Raw genomic sequence first — 22,408 nt, 5'->3', positions numbered from 1 at the left:
TTACAATGCATCTGATGTCAGACGCGCTATTAGAGAGGGTTGGTGCTCCTTACAACGCATCTAATCTCAGACACGCTATTAAAGAGGGTTGAGGCTCCTTACAATGCATCTGATCTCAGACGTGCTATTAGAGAGGGTTGCGGTTCCTTAGAATGCACCAGATCTCAGAAGTGCTATTAGAGAGGGTTGGGGTTATTCATAATTTCATAATATAATTATAGGGTTCCTTAACTAAAAAAACGTTCAAAACCACTTGTCTAGGTGCTCAGCTGTCTTCAGAGGACGTAAAGCATAAATTAGATCTATCTCACAGTCATGACACAAATAGCACTGCAAACGTTAAGCAAAGATGAGAGAATTACTTTTATGTGTTATGTAAATCATAATATGTGGAGCAGCACAACCTGCATTCAAAGAAGATTTGACAAGTCACATGCACCTTTACATGTGTTATAAGCCATTAAACCAAGAAAAATAAAATTGTTAGGAGAACGATTATAAATAGCACATACTGATTTTTATATGTACAGTAAAGGACATTGTGGAAAATGTATCACACCGAGTTCATCATTTATGACTTTCTGTATGTTGGAAATGTATGGGGCACATGGGATAACTAACTATTAAAAAAAGAATGGGCTCTATGTATCAGGAGAACCGTGTACATTGACACTGTTGCGTCTAAAAATTAGCATTTTGTTCTGTCTGAATCGTGACATTTTTATGAAGTGTATTTCTACTGTTTCAGAAATTGGCGTATGCTGAGCCTGTATTCTGCTGTAAGAAAAGAATAGAAAAGTAACACACATTTATTAATACATAGACCTGCGCCAATATGCACATGTAACTCTACCCAAACGCTTCTCACTTGCTCCATAAATCCCTCATCTCATCCAAAAATGGTGCAACTAATATTAAAACATATACAATACACTGTTTGGCGCGTGTATATTTCAGCTCGAGTGCAACAAAATAACGACTTTGCTCTGGAATATGTCCTTTGATACATAGAGTTGAACATTTTCAATCTTTTACTCATATTCTGTATATACAGTAGACAAAAACATACAAATTCAATAAATTAGGCTTTCAGGGCCCAAGGCAGCGGGGACCCCTGGTGAAAAAAGTGACGTTGATTTACCTTGAAGAGTAGCCCTCCTCTGGCAGTGTCGCCGTGTTATGACATCACAATGCCATGGCAATGCGTCATCATATGATCATATGCGACGATATAGGAGGCGGCTCTCTCCGGAGAAGGTAAGACCCCCTCTCAAAGAAAAAAAAACACACACCCCTACATCTCGGTGAGAATCGGTCCTGCCGGTCCGGGGGCTCTGCACTCCCTCCTCCTGTCAATGCTGGGTTCCAACTTTCGCGCAACCGAAGGGGAGTTGGAGGAGGGGGGGGGCCTACACTCCTTTCCTCCAGCTCCCCCCTCTGGTCGAGCAGAAATTGGATCCCAGTGCTGACAGGAGGAGGGAGAAAAGGGAGAGGAATAAGAGGATGGAGCGTAGGCCCTCAACGGCGCCAGATCCAAGGCGGCCACCTTGCATGCCTTCCCTACGGCCGGCCCTGAAATTCATTACCAAAAGTATGCATTTTCTTACTGGATTTCTTCAAAATTATGGCACTTCTTATATGACAAACATTTTAATTTTGCATGAATGTTATTCTATAGAAGATTTACACTCATTTAATGCTGCAGACCACACAATATCCTACACATATATTTTTTTATTAAATCAGTTCTGTACTATGAGAAAATACTTACAGTTTTTTTTATTTTAAATCACTCATATTTTTTAAGTATTATAATGCAACAAGCATTTTTTGTTTCTATAGCAACCATTTACAAAGTCATATCCCATTCCTCTTCTGAAACAGGCTCTGGCAGTCCTTTTTTGAGCCCTGCCCTTTCTCTTGCAGTGCACTAATTGTATCTAATGACTGCCTGGTCACATGATCTTCCCCACAGAATTTTGCATCTTGGGTCTTCCTCTGCTGAACTGACAGCCATTTAGTGAACCCCAAAGCCAAATCTTCGCCGATCACAGGAGAATGGGGCGATTAGCTAATTACTTATCATTGTGTGGATTGTATTGATGCACATATTAAAAGGAAAAAATGTAATAAAAAAAAAACGTCAGCTTGGTCTGCTGTTTTAAAGACATCCTAATAATTTTCTGACCTGCCCAAAAGTGAGACTTTATGATTCGTAAGTGGTGATTTTTTCCAAGCAAAACCACAAAAAGATACAGCTCAACCCCCTTATAACTCTGTGCTTGGGGTCCAAAGAATCACATTGCGCTAGAAGCATTAGAAATAACGTACAATTGTATGCATTGTCCAATAAAGTATTTAAGATACCAATAATCGTGTTGTAAAGTATTTATAAATACAAATATTGGGAGCCACGCTTGCATCACGTTATAAGCGGATTCACGTTGTAACGGATCGCGTTATAACGGGGTTGATTTGTATTGTGAGCATTTTAGAATATATATAAAATATTAAAAATATGTTACGTATATGTCAACAATGTAAAATTTGTAAAAAGGCCTGGATGTGCGGGATGAAGGAGAGGTAGAAGTAAAAAAAAAAAAAATCACACCTCAGCCTCTAGTATGGCGGTGAAGGTCATTTGCTGTTTTGCTGCAACCAAATTGCTGCCAGCGTTTAGCTGCCACTGGCCTCGCCACAGGGACATCTCTGCCGACTGTTTCGCTGCTGAGGTGAGCCCCTATCCTTACCCTAAAAACCCTGTAATACTATCCTCCACCCTAGAAACCTTAACCCCTTACCCTAAAAACATCTAATGATAACCCCTAATACTAATGTTACCCCTACCCTAAAAAACTTAACCCCTTACCGTAGGCCCTCACTCTAAAATCATAACTCCTTACCAAAGTAACCCCTATCCCTAATCCCCTAGCCTAACCACTAAAACTCCTTAAATGAACTTACCTTATTGTCGAAATGGCTGGTGGCTTAGTGTCCAGCGGTGGAGCGGCTGCGGTGAAGGGTCTGTCAATGGCCAAACACTGGCACGGACTTGGTCACAGCAGACCAGCCGCGACCAAACGTCCAATTCTGTAGCATGGGGAATCAGGAGGATAGTTGAGTTATCCATGAGGAGATAGTGGAAAAACAGTTTATAACACAAGACTTTATAGAAGGGTAGATTTGGGTATTATCAGCATTGAGGTGGTGGCAAAAACCATATGACTTTATTCATTTTTCAAGAAAAAGAACACTGTCATACAGGCCAATGGCATGGAGAGTGTGTAGAAGTTGGGAATGAGCGATAGAATAAAAAGCAGCAGAAAGGTCCAATAGAACGAGTAAGGAGAACGGCCCTTGTGATTTAACCTGCACCTTGGGATAATTGTTGACTTTTGTTAGGCCATTCTCAATTGAATGGTAAGGATGGAATCCTAACTGCAGTGTATCAAGGATAGATATTGAAGAGCTACGGAAAACAGCCAATAGTCTATTGATATGCAACGTACTGTACATTCTCTAGTGTGCAAATTGGCCATTCCTAACACCTTTATCAGAAGGAAAAGGTTGAGAACAACGGGGCTACATTAAACATTGACCGTTATTGTATGAGTGTAAAGCTTAACACCCATCTGTATTATTATAAAATTACATTACTAAGAATAACCATAACAGAGCACTTGCCATTTGCCAACCACTGTCATATCGTAGCTGTATGAGGAATAGAACGCATTACCTAATGCAGCGGTGCGCAAACTGTGGGGCGCGACCCCCAGGGGGGGCGCGACACTGCCGACGGGGGGCGCGGGGTTTACAGAGGCCCCGCGCGCTTCCCAAAGGCACTTAAATTAAGTGCCGGGGGAGCTGCAGGGCCTCTGTAAACCTAACTTACCGTGGCTCCGGCGGCTTCCTCCCTGCGGCGCCATGGCAACGCGGCGTCAAAATGACGCTGCGAGGTCATGTGACGTCACGTTGCTATGGCAACGTGACGTCATTACGCCAGAGCGCGGGTAAGTTGGGGTTGGGGGGGCGCCGGAGCGTGGGTAAGTTGGAGTTGGGGGGGCGCGGGAGCGAGGGGACAGCCGTCAGGGGGGCGCAGGGAAAAAAGTTTGCGCCCCCCTGACCTAATGTATTAAATGGAATGCCTATAATGACATCCCTATACAAGTTGGTGAAAATAGGCTACTGTACTAAACATAAAGGCTACTGTACTGAATCATATAGTGGAAGTAAAAGAAAAGCAGTTTTATTCATATACCATGCTTTCTCCACCTTTTGTCCTCATCTGCCCTTTCTGCAAATGCATGCACTATATTTTCTCCTTCTGGTGCTCTTTAGCAAACTTACATTTATTACTAAGAATAAATACAATTGGAATGATTTGGGTTTTTATCTTAAAAAGTATTTCCTGGAGGTTAGTGCCCTGAAAAGATAGCTTACAACAATGAGTATACATGTTTTACATGTTTCAAGTTATTTTAAAAGGATTAAAACATTTCAGTATATCTGTTGCCTTTTAGCAAAATTACTGTCAGTACAAATGTGCACCCAGTAGAAGGGAATCCTGTTTAAATGTAATGTATTGTGCATCAATCCATGTAATTACACTATGTCATTCACTATGTTGTCCTAACAGGTTAAAAATCTATACCGCCAGTGGCGGACTTACATTTCTGCCACTTGGTAGATCGGGGACTTTGGACTTCATGGCGTCACGTTTGTCATGGCAACGCGGCGCACTCCCTCCTTACCTGATGTCTCGCGCAACCCCGCTGTCCTTACAGCGCATGCTCCTGCAGGAGCTTTCTAGACATCGCGGAGTCTGGCTCCGCCCCCCACTTGTGACGCACATCAGCGTTGCGCGGCACGCACACGTGACACGTGTGTACTGCTCACAAGCTGCGTGTCAACTTTCTTAATCATGCCCACCTGTCTCCTGTGTCTCTCCTATCCGTGCCTCCGCGGAGGCCGTGTCTCCACTCCGCCCCCCCCCCCCCTCTCGTTGGTCATGCTCTCCCATATATGCTCAGCTGTGCCACTTGCACTTTGGCATAGTTCCAGTTAGTGCTGTTCTCCCACTTTCTGGTTCCTTGACCTGCCTTGCCTTGTGTCCTAGTTCCTTGTTAGAGAGTAACCTCCTGTGTACCGACCTGGCTTTTACTTTGGACTCCGCACTTCTGGCTTACTGACCTGGCTTACCTCTGACCTTCCGCATCTCTCCAATCCAGACCACGGCTTACAGACCTCCACGCTTCTACTGGCTGCAACCCCGACCACGGCTAAACGGACACTGACCATTCTACCGGCTCCTACCTCAGACCTCGGCAAGTACCTGAAAAGGAAGGGCTCCGGCGCAACTGCGCATGACAAAAGTCCAGACTGCATCCGGAAGCAGTCTGGCCTTTTGTCATGTGCAGTTGCACCGGAGCCCTTCCTTTTCTTGTATCTACATTGAAGGCTGCACGCGGGAGTAGAGGAACAGAGGAGAGCAGGACCCAGACCGGAGTTTCAACATAGGTAAGGGTTTTATTTCCCTCCTACTCCGGTCAACTTAGTGGCCGTGCGTTGCTCCCTCATTCCCATCCACACATGACTATGTTGACACCATAGGTGCATCACTGACCACCGAAGCGCAGGACAGTTTTTTCTTTGGTCTTTGCTCAGCAAGTACCTAACCATTCTACTCCCTCCAATCCTGACCCGGCTGCCTGACCATCCGCAATCCGTGCCCCTGTGGCTGTGGGTGGCGTTTATACCCATTCCCACCTCAGCACCAGGATCCCGCCTTGTTTGTGGTGAGCACAGCATTACAGGGAAAAGGTAACACACACATTTTTCCCCAACAAATCATGCCGCCCCCAAAAAATTGCTGCTCTAGGCTATAGCCTACTCAACTTCATGGGAAATCCGCCACTGTGTATGAGTGTAATTTGGGATCTCAGTTAATTTATGACCAATTTAATGACTCTAGGTCATTATGTGACACAGATATTGATTCTTAATTACAATGATTATTCCTGCTACTTTGAAAGGTTATGCTCTGCCCTCCCTATTATATTTCTTACATTATGACCAGTAGTGCTTTCTACTCTTCTCAATTATATACAGTATACCATCTCCTGTATTTTTATTGATTTTCATCAAGTTACATTATAGGCTCCCATTAATTACATTTTCCCTTCACTTGTATATATAAATAACTTTAATTATCTAGTGATCTCTTGCAGTATTGCACATCCATATATGATTGCAAATAATGCATACAAAGTCATCTTTGTGTACAAAGTAAAATAATAGTGAATTGGCTACTCATAAATGCGGTACCATACTGTAATACTATTGATGTGACTACTTTATATGTTACCCCTAACCCCAAAGGTACCCTGACAATATGAGGCAAAATGAAATGCATTCCTGATAAAATGAATTCCAGGAAACATTTTAGCCATTCAAGATAAATAAACAAAAATATTTTTCTGACTTTCTTCGATTACATTTTCTTTGATAGCATACAGATTTAAACCAAGAGGGGTCAGAAAGAAACCCCAAACACAATGCACTCGATGCCAAAATAATTAGTGTTGTGGCAACTGTGGCCCATCAATAAATACCTCCTCTAGGTAAATAACATATCTACTAAGGGATAGGTACTATAGAAACCGAAAATAATACATTTTATTAACATCAAAATATTATCACAGAAATTATTAAAAAATTATGTGGTTAAAATGTATTATTAAAATTCCCCGTAGTGGAGTAGTTATGGAGAACTATTTTGATATAAATAAATGTAATCCTGGATAATACAGGAATGGTACTGGAGGCCAGCGGGGACCCACAGGGACCACCTGAGGACCCCCAGACACCCGCAGGGACCACCCGAGGGCCCCCAGACACCCGAGAGAACCACCCGAGGGCCCCCAGACACCCGCAGGGACTAACCGTGGACCCCATTGGGGCCCACAGACACTCGCGGGGACCACCTGGAGGCCCACAGAGCCTAGCAGGGACCACCCGAGGGCCCACAAACACCCGTGGGAACCCCCCGGGGTGCCCTGTGGGGCCTGAGGACACCCGTCGGGAAAACCCAGGGACCCCCGCTGGCCTGTGGTATTAATCCTGTGTGAAAAAAAATGAATAATTGTTTTGTGTGGGGGCACAGGGGGTGGGTTGTGTATTGTTGTTTATTAAATATTGTAATGGTTTTTGGTGGCCTAGGAGGTGGCTAGTAGGAAATGTTGTGTGTATTGTGGGTAGCGGTGGTGGGTGAAGGGGGTATTAGCCCCAAGGATGTGTGTTTAGACCCACCGGGTGGGTACCAGGAGGAGTTAAACCTTTCATTACCTTAGCGGTTAATACCGCTAAGGTAATGAAGTTGCCTGTAAATGCATTTTTCATGCATCTGATTCATGCCTGGGTCTCCGGTGCTGATATTAATGGGTTTCAGCTCCGAAGTCTCCCTGCATTAATCCGATGCAGGGAAAATGCATTTTTTCCCTAAGTGCCGTCTCACCGCTTCTTGCCACCTTCTTGCCAACTTTTTTTTGGCGGAACGATTTGGAAAGGAAATCGCCATTCTAGAGCAGCGATCAGCATCGATAACTGAATAGCAGTAGGCTTTTTTGTCGATAAGCTGGCGATAAGGGGCTTATCGCTGCTTATAGCATGAGGCCCATGATGCTTGAAAAAAAAAGCCTTTTACAGGTGATTTTTACATGTTATCACAGCTTTGTGAATAGCTACACATGCAAAATCACTTGTAAAGTGCACTTTACAGGTGTTAAGACACTAACTGAAGTTACTTGAATAATCCCCTAAATACTGTAGGTCAGTGGTTTTCAACCTTTCTTTAGCTAAGGATCCCCATAATTCGATGGTGAAATTCTGGGGAACCCCAACCTTCGCCCCAGTCTCATCTCTCCCCTCTAACACACCCTCTACCTTACGCTCATTATCTCCCTCTCTTCTATACACACACATTCCCCCTCTCACACACACACACTCTCTCTCTCCCTCTCACTTACCCACACATACACACACATTCCCCCTCTCACACACACACTCTCTCTCTCTCCCTCTCACTTACCCACACATACACACACAATCCCCCTCTCACTTACACACGCACACACACACACACACACACTCCCCCGCTGAACACACACACACTCTCACTTACACACACACTCTCCCTTTCACTTACACACACACTCCCCCTTTCACACAAGCGCACACTCTTCCCCTCTCAGTTACACACACACACACACACACACACACACACACACACACACACACACACACACACACACACACACACACACACACACACACACACACACACCTACTCACCCCCTCTCAGTTACACGCATACTACACATCCTCACACACACACACTTACTGTCCCCCTCTCACTTACACACACGCACTCACACACTAACCCCCCCCACCTACACACACACTCTCACTTTAAGGGAGCTACACATCTCACTTACACACACACCTCTCTTTCTTTAAAGGAGCTGATATCATGCAATATTACCTGATCTTTGCTCTCCCTCCTGCCAGCTAGAAGTTGACGTGACTTCCGGCGCCGCCCGGAGCAGGGAGAAGAAGGACAGCAATGACCGTGCAGCGGCTGCTGCTGCTGAGCTCGGGAGCCGCTGTGTCACTGCTATGTGGGGGTGCCGCCGGGCCTGGAACAGCTGGGAGAGTTGTCCCAGCTCTTCCCCCCCCTGGATGCCGCGGAACCCCTGAGGGGTGCTCGAGTAATCCTGAGGTTTCACGTAACCCCGGTTGAAAATTACTGCTGTACTTCATAAATGTTTTTTTTTTTTTATAGCAGTCGAAGTACAAAACTAGTACAAAAACTGTTTTGGAATATTACAGTGGGAGGCTAAATGTTGTCACGTGGCTGCCAGTTTCCAAATCATGTCATGGAACTCTTTTAATTAATTTAGATATTTTACTAGTTACCCTAATCTCGATAGATTTCTCTATTCTCTGTACTGTTGGAATTCAAACAACAGCAATGTTAGTTAGTACTTTGCATGTATTTTCTTATGTTTAAATGATTTATTAGGGCAATGGCATGAGCAAAATTGCACCAACGGAATGCTTTCATGAATATGGTACAGATTTTAGTGTGAGCAGATGAGCAGTTTCCTCAGTATAAAAGATTTAGTGGATGTAACACAAATTGCCTTAGCCCAGCTGACCTGAGAATGACTGACTTCAACCATATAATTATAGACATAAATAGTAGTGTATTCTTCCAAGGTTATATTAGGACACTTGTTAGTCTTATCTGTTCCAGCTGGCAGAAGCGTTGCAAATAATTTTCAGTCTTTAATTTAACCCTGTGGTTAGATGTATACAGCACAAAAATAAGTTGACAGACAACATTTCTCTCAATATAATGACACTGAAATGTTTCAGTGAATGAGCATTATTACAGATGGTGGCTTATGTGGCTTTGTCCAGTGTAGAAGAGACCTTTCCTAAGCCAGAAATAAAGCCATGTAAAATTAGGCATTTCTGACAGCCCAGAACAACTGTTTATTTCTGGGATAATGAGTAATTTGTTTATACTGACTTCTACAGTAAGAAAAGCTGTCAATTATTGGCCATTTAATTAAAACAATTGAGTATTGTTTCAGCAGGGGGCTAAAAAATTACAATTACATCATACAGTAGATGTTTAGTCAGCGAGAGAAATCTGGAATGCAATAATAGTTCTGTATGTTAACCCCTTCAGTGCCCTAATGACATGTCATTGGCCGTTGCTAGTTTTTTTAAGGGCTGTACACGATCGGCACTCCAGATTCCATACCACACTGGCAGGGGGGTGGTGGCACCCTTCCGTCACATCGGACCCGATGGCCGGAACAGAAGACTTATCATGGGATCGCTCCGAAGAGCGGTCCTGGTCCGTGTCCACAGATGTAGCACGATCCGTCACTGAAAGGGTTTATATTTCACTTGTGATTCTATTTGTATTGTATTTTTTTTTACAAATTTTTACAAATTTCAGCTACATTTGTGTTTTAAAGATAGAAGAGAGACAACCTTTGCATTGCCAATAATTTTTAAAATAGGTTTGCAAATAAAAGGAGTTGTATTCCATAACCTTCTTAAAGGAATGCAACAGATCACTGATAATATCACTGCTGTAGAACAGTAGGGGCTGTGTATGAAATCTGTATTGTACATTCTAAGAAGAGAAAGACGAAACCCACTTTTTTGGGGCTATATAGTGTTTCTCTCTCTGATGCAGACAATAGCTGAATAGACTTTCGGAAACATTTACCCACGTATTCCTAATTGGTATTTTTTGTAATTCACACCCTTAGAATTTAAATTTTTTTCACCCAAGAGTAGAGTATTTTTTGCACGGTATTTGTGAGCAACCATCTTGAATTTTTTCCTGTGAGCAGCCATTTTTTTTATACTCTACTTTTTAAACCAATATGTATGCTATATGTTGGTTTGGGTTGATTGTACCCATTGTTTGAGGTTAGGGGTCTAATTGAACTGGAGTATCTCTCTTAGGGCTCTTCAAAATACGGCCCACGTAGGGCTCAAGTGTTGCCTTCAGACCATCTCCTCCTGCTACTTAGACTGATGCTCAAGCAGTTCGATTTTTTTCTTAGCAAAGACAATAAAAATAAGTGATGCTAACTTGCATTTCTATTTTTTAACATGTTCACAATCTTTCTATTGAAGTAAAATATTTTTAAGTCTTGTTATCTATATATCTATATATTTTAGATCACATTGCAATTTCCTTCCGGCCCAAATATTTATATTTTTTATCTGATCCGACCTTTTTGGAAAAGTAGTTCAAGAACTCTGCTCTATAATTTCCATTTTTTTTACATGATAAATATGCATACCTTGACATATAGACATATTATTGTAATATGTATAGTTATATACTGTGACGGAGCGGCCTGTAGGCAAGGTCAGATCAGATTCCACACATTCCATTCGTAGGGTAAACCAAATGTTGAGTTACTTAATTCTCCACAAAACAGCAACCAAACATTAGGGCTACTGCCCCTTTAAGGCAAAAACACAAATCATAAAACAAACACCTACTACATATTAAGAGACGAAATAAACATTACTATGGCCCTTTCTATCTGCGTCACCAGCTAAACTGGTTACCAACTCCAAAACATATAAATAATATTAGCAAGACAGTGAACAAAATTCAAAGTCTTATCTGACATTGATGCTGGTCCGGCATCTCTGATATCTCCAGTTGCAAGCTTTGAAGTCTTGCTGCTCCTAATAAGTACTTTTGCCCTTCTCTGGTACAGGTTTCTCTGCTGTGTGAGGCTTTGGGTTCTTCACGGTTGCCAGGCAAAATCCTCTGGTCAACCAGCCTGGATCCCTGCGGGTGGGAGCTCTGTCTGTGATCCTCCTAACAGACTGCAGACAGGGACAGTGACAGGTTCTCATTTCCTGCCTTTTATACCTGTTCAATCAGAAGTTTCACCCCCCCCCCCTGCATGAAACCCGACACCAGTGCAGTTTCCTGCCCTTTAAAGGGAGTTAACCCCTGGACTTCCTTACATATCCCCCCCCCCCTCAGAGTGTAGCCCCGTGCACACTCGGCCATTTAAACGTTCCCCCCCCCTTCTCGGGAAACAGCTTGGCATCACGGGGGAGTTTTTCGGACTCCTTTTCTTCTTCTTCTTCCTCAACTTCCAATTGAAGAGGTTTTCAACCTTCCCTCCAATCTTTTCTGGGTCCACCTTCTGGCTGGATCCATGGGCTTGGTTCTTCTTGGTGAGACGTCTTTTCCCAAGCACCTTTTTACTACAACCAGTCACTTCGTTTTTTTTTCTCTGGGGCATTTACTGTGCTTTCTAAGCCTACAGAACAATATTTCACCACCTCCTCTTCCGTGTCACTCAATATACTCAACACAGGAGCAGCGGATCCTACATCCATTTCCATAGAACGTCCTATCTTTTCAGCTTTATCAGATAAGGATTCTTCTGGTTTTGATTCTTCACTAATACCTTTGTCTTCATGGTTTAGTCTCTGTGGGATACAGATGCTTAGATAGGGCCAATATATTTTCCTGTATTGGAGACATCTGTACTTTACTGGTCCGCAGAGCCTCACTCTGTTTTAATTCTGTAACCTTTTCCTCCAACTTCATCTTTTCAGCCTCCAAGGTTTTATCCACTGACAGTAAGGTCTTTGCACACTGTCTCTCTCTCTGCATTACTGTAATCTAATTTCTCAGTCTTTCCAGCTCTTCCACTTCCAAGCTTTTCTGCAAGTTTAATTCATCTGCGAGAGACCTCTGTTTCTTGAGTACATTCTGTAATTCCATTGCCATCTTTTCCATGGACTCCTTCTGTAAACCAAATGTCTCTTTTCGTTTTGTAATCTCTTTATCTTTGACCTCAAGTGGCTTCAGAGCTTGTTCCATTTTATTTTTGAAAAATTCAGATTGATCCTGCAATTTTTCTCTTAGAGCTTCCACCTCTTTCCTGTGCTTGATCTGAGCTTGCATCAATGCCTCCTTCATGAGATTTCGCACCTCTGCCGATTTTTGTCTCTAGGTTCGCAGCAGCTTCAGTTTTCCACAACTCTTTCTCCTGGGTGTATTGACTTTTGGGAATGGAGCAGCCTCTCTACTCCTCCAGCTCCTACTACAGTTTCTGGACCACCTCATGCTCTCTCTCATACAGAGTTACCTGGCATCTAAGCTCCTCCTCCAGCAATGTTCTGGTTATGCTCAGTGTGGCTTTCAGCTCCTTATGCTGCTCTGCAGGGACAAACTGGGTACTCAGACGCTCCTGTAGCACTTGCTGCTTCGCCTCAGCATCTTAGATAAGTGGGTGAGACCGCAATCACCATATGTAATTGTATATTCAATGGTAAATGACAGGTGCTGTAAAAGGTATAATTACAGTAGTATCAGTGTTGATCAAAAGAATTGATCAGATAGAAACATTTTGTATATAGCACTCAAATGTCACACATTATTATGATGGACACAGTGGTCCCGCAGTGGTATACTGCAAGTCAGTCGGGTATATCCAGAATCACAGAGGATATCAAAAATAATAAATTTTTATTAATTCTACATAGAGAGTTAAAAACACAGATACAGTATTAAAAATCCCCATACTCATGTGGCTGATATGTGCAGATCAAATAGGGTAAGTATAATTGACTATTACAAAGACCAACATATCGTGACTTCCAAGTATAGCAGCTGGTTAAGATTTCTCTAATATCCAGTGAAATATATGTGGTATATATATTCAATATTAGCAGGCTTGATAGGATATTCCTACTTCCCTTCAGGTAGCTGTAGTTAAACTTAGATGTGTATCCAGGAGCTAGGTAGTGTAGTATAGTAATTGTGTCCTATGCAGGATCACTGCATGGACAAGTCAGAGGTGGGCAGCTGGTAACGTTAGTCTCTGTATGTCATGAGTACACTTGCCACTTATACCAGAGATGCTACACAATGCAGTAAATCACAACGTATATCCTATGGTGTGTATGTGCACCAAAAAAAGTCACTACCAGCTCAGTGGTAAAGCCTGGTGTTTAACAGTTCAAACCTTATGGTGTATATATGCCGAAGAGAGTGTACCTAGAGCTCGTTTAGAGCTAGAATGCAACGTGACTTCTATTAATTGTAGCAGTTGATATATATATATACTCTAGGTACAGGCACGATAATTGTGCAAACATATGTGTTATATTATTTGCCCGATACAAGCCTGCTCGTGTCTCCAGCTGTAGGAGCTGTTGGATGTCGCCACTCGAATGACGTCACTAACGTGACGTCCTACGTCCCGACGTACGTTTCACGTGTCTACCACGCTTCATCAGGGGGAGGAGGGATACAGGAATGATGTCCCCGGTGATGGTTTTTTTGGTGCACATACACACCATAGGATATACGTTGTGATTTACTGCATTGTGTAGCATCTCTGGTATAAGTGGCAAGTGTACTCACGACATACAGAGACTAACATTACCAGCTGCCCACCTCTGACTTGTCCATGCAGTGATCCTGCATAGGACACAATTACTATACTACACTACCTAGCTCCTGGATACACATCTAAGTTTAACTACAGCTACCTGATGGGAAGTAGGAATATCCTATCAAGCCTGCTAATATTGAATATATATACCACATATATTTCACTGGATATTAGAGAAATCTTAACCAGCTGCTATACTTGGAAGTCACGATATGTTTGTCTATGTAATAGTCAATTATACTTACTCTATTTGACCTGCACATATCAGCCACATGAGTATGGGGATTTTTAATACTGTATCTGTGTTTTTAACTCTCTATGTAGAATTAATAAAATTTTATTATTTTTGATATCCTCGGTGATTCTGGATATACCCGACTGACTTGCAGTATACCACTGCGGGACCACTGTGTCCATCATTATAATGTGTGACATTTGAGTGCTATATATAAAAGGTTTCTATCTGATCTCCTCAGCATCTGCCTGTTTCTCCTTGTGCCTCCTGCAGACTCGCACGCAAACCTTGCAGCTGGCTCTGCAAATTGTGTTCTGCTTATGTGTGCTGCTCCAAGGAGACACGTTCTTCTTGCAGTACTCTCTCTGTATTTTGCAGTGCTTGCTGCACTTCTAGCTTTTCCAGAGCCAATTCGTTCTTCACTTTTTCTGCTTGGTGAATCTTCTCATCTCCTTCACTGACCTGGTTATTCAAATCTGAAACCATCTCTTGTAGTTTTTTCTTCTCTTGCCCGATCTCTTCAAGGGCACAATCATAGAAATTCAGCGCTACAGTGAGACAGTGAATCTCCTTTTGATAGACTTCCAATTCAGTCTTTGCATCTTCAATCCCTGGTGGTAGAAACTGCATTTGACTGTTCAAGGTTAGTCCTCATGTCCTGGAACTCGCTCTGCAAGTGTGCTGCTCCAAGGAGACACGTTCTCCTTACAGTACTCTCTCTGTATTTTGCAGTGCTTGCTGCACTTCTAGCTTTTCCAGAGCCAATTCGTTCTTCACTTTTTCTGCTTGGTGAAGCTTCTCATCTCCTTCACTGACCTGGTTATTCAAATCTGAAACCATCTCTTGTAGTTTTTTCTTCTCTTGCCCGATCTCTTCAAGGGCACAATCATATAAATTCAGCGCTACAGTGAGACACTGAATCTCCTTTTGATAGACTTCCAATTCAGTCTTTGCCTCTTCAATCCCTGGTGGTAGAAGCTGCATTTGACTGTTCAAGGTTAGTCCTCATGTCCTGGAACTCGCTCTGCAAGTGACGCTTTGTCTTCTCCAAAGTTATACACTTGGCGATTGCTGCGGACAGACCCCTCTGTAGCTCAGTTTTAGCTTCTTGCTCTTTAACCAACTGTTTCATAGAGGAGATGATAGTCATGCTTGGCACCTCACAATGCATCTTTAACCTGGCTCAAGGAATCATCAACTTTTTTCTCATCTTTTTCCTTTGCATACTCCTTTTGAATCCACGCCTTCATCACTGGATATTCTGCCATTCCCAGGAGAATTCTGCCAGTTCCTATTGGCTGCAAAACATCTTGGCTCCCTTCGGAATTACAATTTCCTGACGTTGCAGGCTCATCATTAACATAATTTTCTGTTACTTCTGCTGTCAGTTGCGAACTTCTTTTCTTTTTTAATCTTTTTTTCCCTCTTTATTTTGGTTGGCTCTGAGGTATTAGCAGTACTGAGCTCACTTTCCTTGCTCGAAACCTCTGCATTTTTTCCCTCACCCACCACGCGTTGCTTGCTGTCACAGTCACTGGTGGCAATCTTCCTCATACCACCGGTACTCTTCATACTCAAGAACGTAAGGACACGCCTCTTCTGAGTGCCCTGGGTCCTCGCACACCATATATCGGCATTTTGGGCCAAGGCCCCGTAAATGGGCATTTTGCTGTTGCATCTTGCGGCCTGGACTTCAGCAAAAAATCAGTTAAAACTTTTCATTCACCTTTTCTTCCAGAATCAGTACCTCGCATAGGTCACCGTCTGTATTTGTTTCTCTGCTTCAGCGCAGCTTCGCATAAACTCTTTCACACTGTTCCTGTATATACTCCATTCACAGCTGGTAGTCCTATGTGGTGTGGCAGTCTTTTCTTCCAGAATCTGTACCAGTCATGGGCCACTGGCTGTAAAAGTTTCCCTGCTTCAGCACAGTTTTTTTTAAAGGGAATTTAACCCCTGGAATTCCTTACATACCTCCCCCACCCCAGAATGTGTAGCCACGCGCACACTCAGCCATTTAAACATTCCCCCCCTTCTCGGGAAACAGCTCGGCCTCACGGGGGAGTCTTTTGGACTCCTTTTCTTCTTCTTCCTCAACTTCCAATTAATGAGGTTGCTGCGCAGCCTAGTTTTGTTGCTTTATCCAGTGCAGTGATCCTCGTCTTTCTGCCTGGAATTGTGGCTCTTTATTCTGGTGCCCTCTGCATGCATTTCTTCTGCCAAAACTCTGGAGATGCTGCATCCCACTTTTCAAACCATACTGTATGTGACGGAGCGGCCTGTAGGTGAGGTCAGATCAGATACAACACATGCAATTTGTAGGGTAAGGCAAATGTTGAGTGACTTGATTCTCCACAAAATATCAACCAAACATTAGGGCTACTGCCCCTTTAAGCCAAAAACACAAAATCATAAAACAAATACCTACTCCATATTAGGAGACTAAATAAACATTACTGTGGCCCTTTCTATCTGAGTCGCCAGCTAAACTGATTACCAACTCCAAAACATATAAATAATATTAGCAAGACAGGGAACAAAATTTAAAGTATTATCTGACATTGATGGTGGTCCGGCACCTCCGATTTCTCCAGCGGCAAGCTTTGAAGTCTTACTGCTCCCAATAAGTCATTTTGCCCTTCTCAGAAACAGGCTTCTCTGCTGTGTGAGGCTTTGGGTTCCTCACAGTTGCCAAGCCAAATCCTCTGGTCAACCAGCCTGGATCCCTGCAGGCGGGAGCCCTGTCTGTGATCCTCCTAACTGACTCCAAACAGGGACAGTGACAGGTTCTCATTTCTGGCCTTTTATACCTGTTCAATCAGGAGTTTCATACACCCCCTGCATAAAACCCAACACCAGTGCAGTTTTCTACCCTGCAAAGGGAGTTTAACCCCTGGACTCCTTTACATACAGTATACCCATAAATATAATTTTACATATAACTGATGACTACATTTAAGCTTCAACATAGTGATGTTCTAAGACCTTTTAAACCATTGGAAGAACTATGACCTTTTCTAGTCCATGTAGGTTGCATTTAATTTGGTACATGCAAGATCTTTTTCAACTTCTGTCTTGTAACAGTGCTCAGACCGAGTAGCCAAGAGAAAAGGGCATCATACTGCATTCATCTATATTTGTCTTTCCAAATAGCAGACAGAAGTATCTCATATTCTTAAATTATAAAATGTGCCCAGGATTACTTATATCCAAAAATAACCATTCCTTGGAAAGCAGCAATATTTGTAATCTGAAAATTCAGCACATAGGAGCACACCTTAGGTCAAACCAAACACTGATGCATTTTGTTAACACTGATACAAAGAAGTAAAAGTATTTAGTACTTACTGTTGCCTTTTTAAGTTCAATAGCCATTGTTGGTCTTCAACATCTATTAAATTAAATGCTTCTTAATGTAACGCGTAGCTCACCACAAACGAAGCGCGACCGCAGTGCTGAGGTAGGGAATTGAGAAACGCCAACCCACAGCCAAGCGGGCGCGCCTATGATGTAGATTGGTCGTGCAAGCCGTATCAGGGTTAGAGAGTGTAGAGTAGTCGTATATACGTGCCAGGTCAGGATTGGAGAATAGTGGATCGTTGGGGTACTTTGCCAAGGTCACGTGTTTCGGACCTGTGATAGTCCTTTCTCAAGGTCCAAAACGCGTTGTATTAACTCTGGATCCATTAAATTAGCTTTTATATTATGTGAACGCTCTCCTGGTGGTCTCTTTTTTGCTGATGGATATAGTGCTCCGTTTTTTTCTCTTTCTACCTTTCTTGGTCAAGGCAGTAATAGGAGCTACTAATGAAGAAAAGTTCTGGATAAATCTACGGTGATAGTTCGAAAATCCAGGGAACCGTTGAAGGGCTTTGAGAGTGGTGGGTTTAGACCAATCCAGTACCGCTTTGACCTTAGCAGGATCCATAGTAAGTCCAGTGTTGGAGATAACGTATCCAGGGAAAATGGTGGAGGCTTGGTGAAATTGACACTTCTCGAGTTTGGCGAAGAGTCGGTTTTCTCGTAGGCGAAGAAGTACGTGCTTTACACGGGACACATGTTCTTGTTTGGATTTGGAGAAAATCAGAATGTCATCTAAATAAATGATCACAAAAGAATTGAGAAGGTCCCGAAAGATTTTGTTGATAAAATCCTGAAACACAGCTGGGACATTACACAGACCGAATGGCATGACTAAGTACTCGTAATGTCCATCTCTGGTGTTAAAAGTAGTTTTCCATTCATCACCCTGGCGAATCCTGATGAGGTTGTAGGATCCACGTAGATCCAATTTAGAGAAGATATTGGCGCCTTGTAGGCGATCGAAGAGCTCAGATATAAGAGGAAGAGGGTAACGATTCTTAATGGTGATTTTATTGAGACCCCGGTAGTCGATACAAGGGCTGTAAAGAACCGTCTTTTTTCTTCACGAAGAAGAAACCGGCACCCGCAGGAGAAGTAGAGTTACGTATGAAACCTCTCTGGAGATTCTCAGCAATATACTCTCGCATGGCCTTGGTCTCAGGCATGGACAAAGGATAGAAAGCTCCTCTAGTGGGAGAAGAACCGGGAGTAGTTCAATGGGGCAATCGTACGGACGATGTGGGGGCAGTACCTCAGACTTAACTTTATCGAAGACGTCACTGAACTTGGCATACTCCTCAGGCAAAAGTACCCTTTCCTTTGCCTCGGCCGGGGTAGTACCACAAATGCTACTGGATTTAATGATACAGTTCTTGGTACAAAAAGAGCTTCATTGAATGGGATCCTTTTTTAGCCAGTCCACCCGAGGATTATGAATCTGTAACCAGGGAAGGCCAAGGATTACTGCTACGGAAGGCGTATGAATCACATTGAATTGGATGTCCTCCAGGTGATCAGTACCTGTCTTGAGATGAAGTACCTGGGTCTACAGTAAAATAAAGGCTGGCTGAAGCGGTCTTCCATCAATGGCCTCAAGTCCAATAGGTTTCTTCCTAGGTATGAGGGGGATATGGTGACATTCAGCAAAGCCTTGATCTATAAATTTGCCCCCAGAGCCAGAATCGAGGAAAGTCTAGGTGGAAACAAGAAACCCATTCCCAGAGAGAGTGGAAACAAAAGAAAACAGCGCACAACGCCAAATAGTGAAGCAAATTCAACAATATATTATAGAATTAAAAAGGGGGTAATATATCTGCGTACATGAAAAAAGTTGGTAAAAGGCATGTAGTGTGTATCACACTGTTTACCACTCGGCAGCTGTTAGCTGTAGATTCAGGTGCTTGCTTCCCTCTGCTGCTGCAGCTCAGTTGATTCTGGGGCAGGACGTCAGTCTTTTCACTCCCAAGGGGATTTCCCTTCATGCAGCCAGGTTCAGCAGCTGGTACTGGGGCTCGGTGAAATCGCTCCTGCTTCCTGGCCGATATGAAGCTGCTCCTGTACCTCGGCAGGTGTATCCTCTGCACTTAGCCTTATATCTGCTTACATTGGCCTTTGTCTATGTATTGGCCTGTCCTGTTTTTATTTCATCCTGTGTGCTGTTTTGGATACTTGTGAGAGACTTTGTAAGACTGTTCAAACTTCCCTATTGAATCCACCACTGCTGTGTAGACAGTGACGCCATTACACAGCGTCCCGCGACGGAGCGGCATCGTGGCACGCTGAGGGCACCCCAGCAAGCTGCGTTTTAACCTCTGTGCAGAGGATACACCTGCCGAGGTACAGGAGCAGCTTCATATCGGCCAGGAAGCAGGAGCGATTTCACCGAGCCCCAGTACCAGCTGCTGAACCTGGCTGCATGAAGGGAAATCCCCTTGGGAGTGAAAAGACTGACGTCCTGCCCCAGAATCAACTGAGCTGCAGCAGCAGAGGGAAGCAAGCACCTGAATCTACAGCTAACAGCTGCCGAGTGGTAAACAGTGTGATACACACTACATGCCTTTTACCAACTTTTGTCATGTACGCAGATATATTACCCCCTTTTTAATTCTATAATATATTGTTGAATTTGCTTCACTATTTGGCGTTGTGCGCTGTTTTCTTTTGTTTCCATTCTCTTAGTGTGTGTGGGGTGCTGAGCCACCCCTGCGTTTACAGCTGCAGACGCCATTATCCCCAACACGGTTATGTGGCACTTATTATTTAATGTATAATTATCTCACTGTGGGAGTTGTGGCTTAATTTTTTATAATTTTTTTATCACCAAATTGATGGTATAGTCACTGCACTGTATATATTTATACATTTAAACTTTATAGGTAGTTAGGTAGTAGCGCACAGTTTTGTTTTTTGTGTTTACTGTCTCTGCTCTTCACTGCTGCTGCACATCTAATTATCACTAATCACTGTTACTCTAATTTATATATTTATTTGGTCTGCGTACATTAGTAGTTTTACAATATGGTTTGGAGCTTGATTAACTGTAGGGAGAAAAGGGAGGAACATTTTAAACTCCTCTTTACTGAGGAAGTGCTACATGGTCAGCATAAGGAACCATCAGAGCTCACAGTTAAGGATCATTTTAAAACATTAGAACGGTTATTGCTTACAGAAGGTAAACATTGGCTTGAGACTAAGACCCTACAGAGTTATCTGGATGTGGGTAGAATACCAAGAGGACTTAGGTTCTCAAAAAGCCCAACCTCCGGTAAGGATAACCCCAAGTTCATGCAGGAGTGGAATAGAATACAGGATGAGTGTTCTAATGACCTCATCAGGCTAATAATTTACGAAAGGAATCGTGAGATCAAAGATCTAGAAAAGGAGATCTTGAAAGCGATTAAGGCACTAGAACCGATAGTGATAGATACTGATTGCTCAGAGATTGAGCATGATTTAAAAGTCAAATAAGAGTATGAGGAAGATGAACTTTTAAAAACACAATAAATTTTTAAGAGACAAACTAGATTATCAGCAAGGGAGACAAAGGGACTGGGCTAAAAAGGATAGAGGAAGAGTAGTAGGTGATGAATATATCCCCCATAAAAAAGGAAGAGGGGGATCTGCACACTCAAAGAGCAGACAACAAAATTACCACACCTATGAACAAAGGAGAGAGAGCAGAACCAGGAAAAATGACCGATCAGACAGAGATCGCTCACGCTCTAATCATGGTAATGGGTATCGTAATCCCAACTATAAAGGGAAAAATTACATTGAGGGCTTTAGATATAGCTCAAGGCCACAGGGCCAACATAGGAATTTTGAATATGAGCATAAAGACCCTCATCCAAGAACAACTAAATACTCATCCAGGATCTCCCCTAGATATTCACCTAAACGCCCTGCTAGACCGGAACCCACTACAGATTCACCTTCTTTTTTAGATTTGGTAAGAACCAGACTAGAAAGGAAGGTGAACACAGTAAAAGATATACAGAATACCCCTCAAGAGAAAAGAAAGAAAAGGGTTACATCAGACGAGGAACAAGAGGAGGGACCAGAGCACAAAAGAAGAGAGTACTCTTGGGAAAGAACACCGTAGTAAACCAAGGGGTCTTTAATCTCTCCTCAACAGCTTTGAACAAGGATCAATTGAACGTACTTGGAAGGGGTTTGAGTTTCTCCAAAACTTGTGGACCCAGCTCCTTCCAGCTGTTCAAAGATCTACATAAGTTCACTCGCAATATTACCCTAAAGAGACATTTTCTGAAACACGATAGGGATCTTGTTTCTGACAAGGCTGCAATGGTTTCTGTGAGTAATATAGATACGGAAGTTAAAATCAAACATACTGATTTTAAAACCCAATCCAAGTTTTATCCCGCACATTCCAAGGGTCATCATATTGATACATTTTTTAATATGGTCATCAATGATTTTAACATTTTATCTAATAATTTTAAGTCAGGTGATATTAAACACCACCTCAGTGCAAGTGAGTCCTTAGCCCTTAAAACTTTGCGTGATGACGAAAGCCTCATTATAAGACAGGCAGATAAAGGTGGGGGCGTAGTAGTCCAAAATAGGTGTGACTACGAAAAAGAAGCTCTAAGGCTTCTCAACGATACATTGTCCTATGTAAAATTACCTAAGGACCCTACAGCTGAATATCTAAGGGTGCTTGAAGCACTATTAGACAACGCAGTAGCCCTGTCCGTCATCAACACAACAGAGTTTGCTTTTCTATTTTCTGAATTTCCTAGGATACCCATATTCTACCACC

Source organism: Ascaphus truei, chromosome 5 (assembly GCF_040206685.1).
Source record: "Ascaphus truei isolate aAscTru1 chromosome 5, aAscTru1.hap1, whole genome shotgun sequence".
Classification (NCBI taxonomy): Eukaryota; Metazoa; Chordata; class Amphibia; order Anura; family Ascaphidae; genus Ascaphus; species Ascaphus truei.
This window is presented reverse-complemented; position numbering follows the sequence as displayed.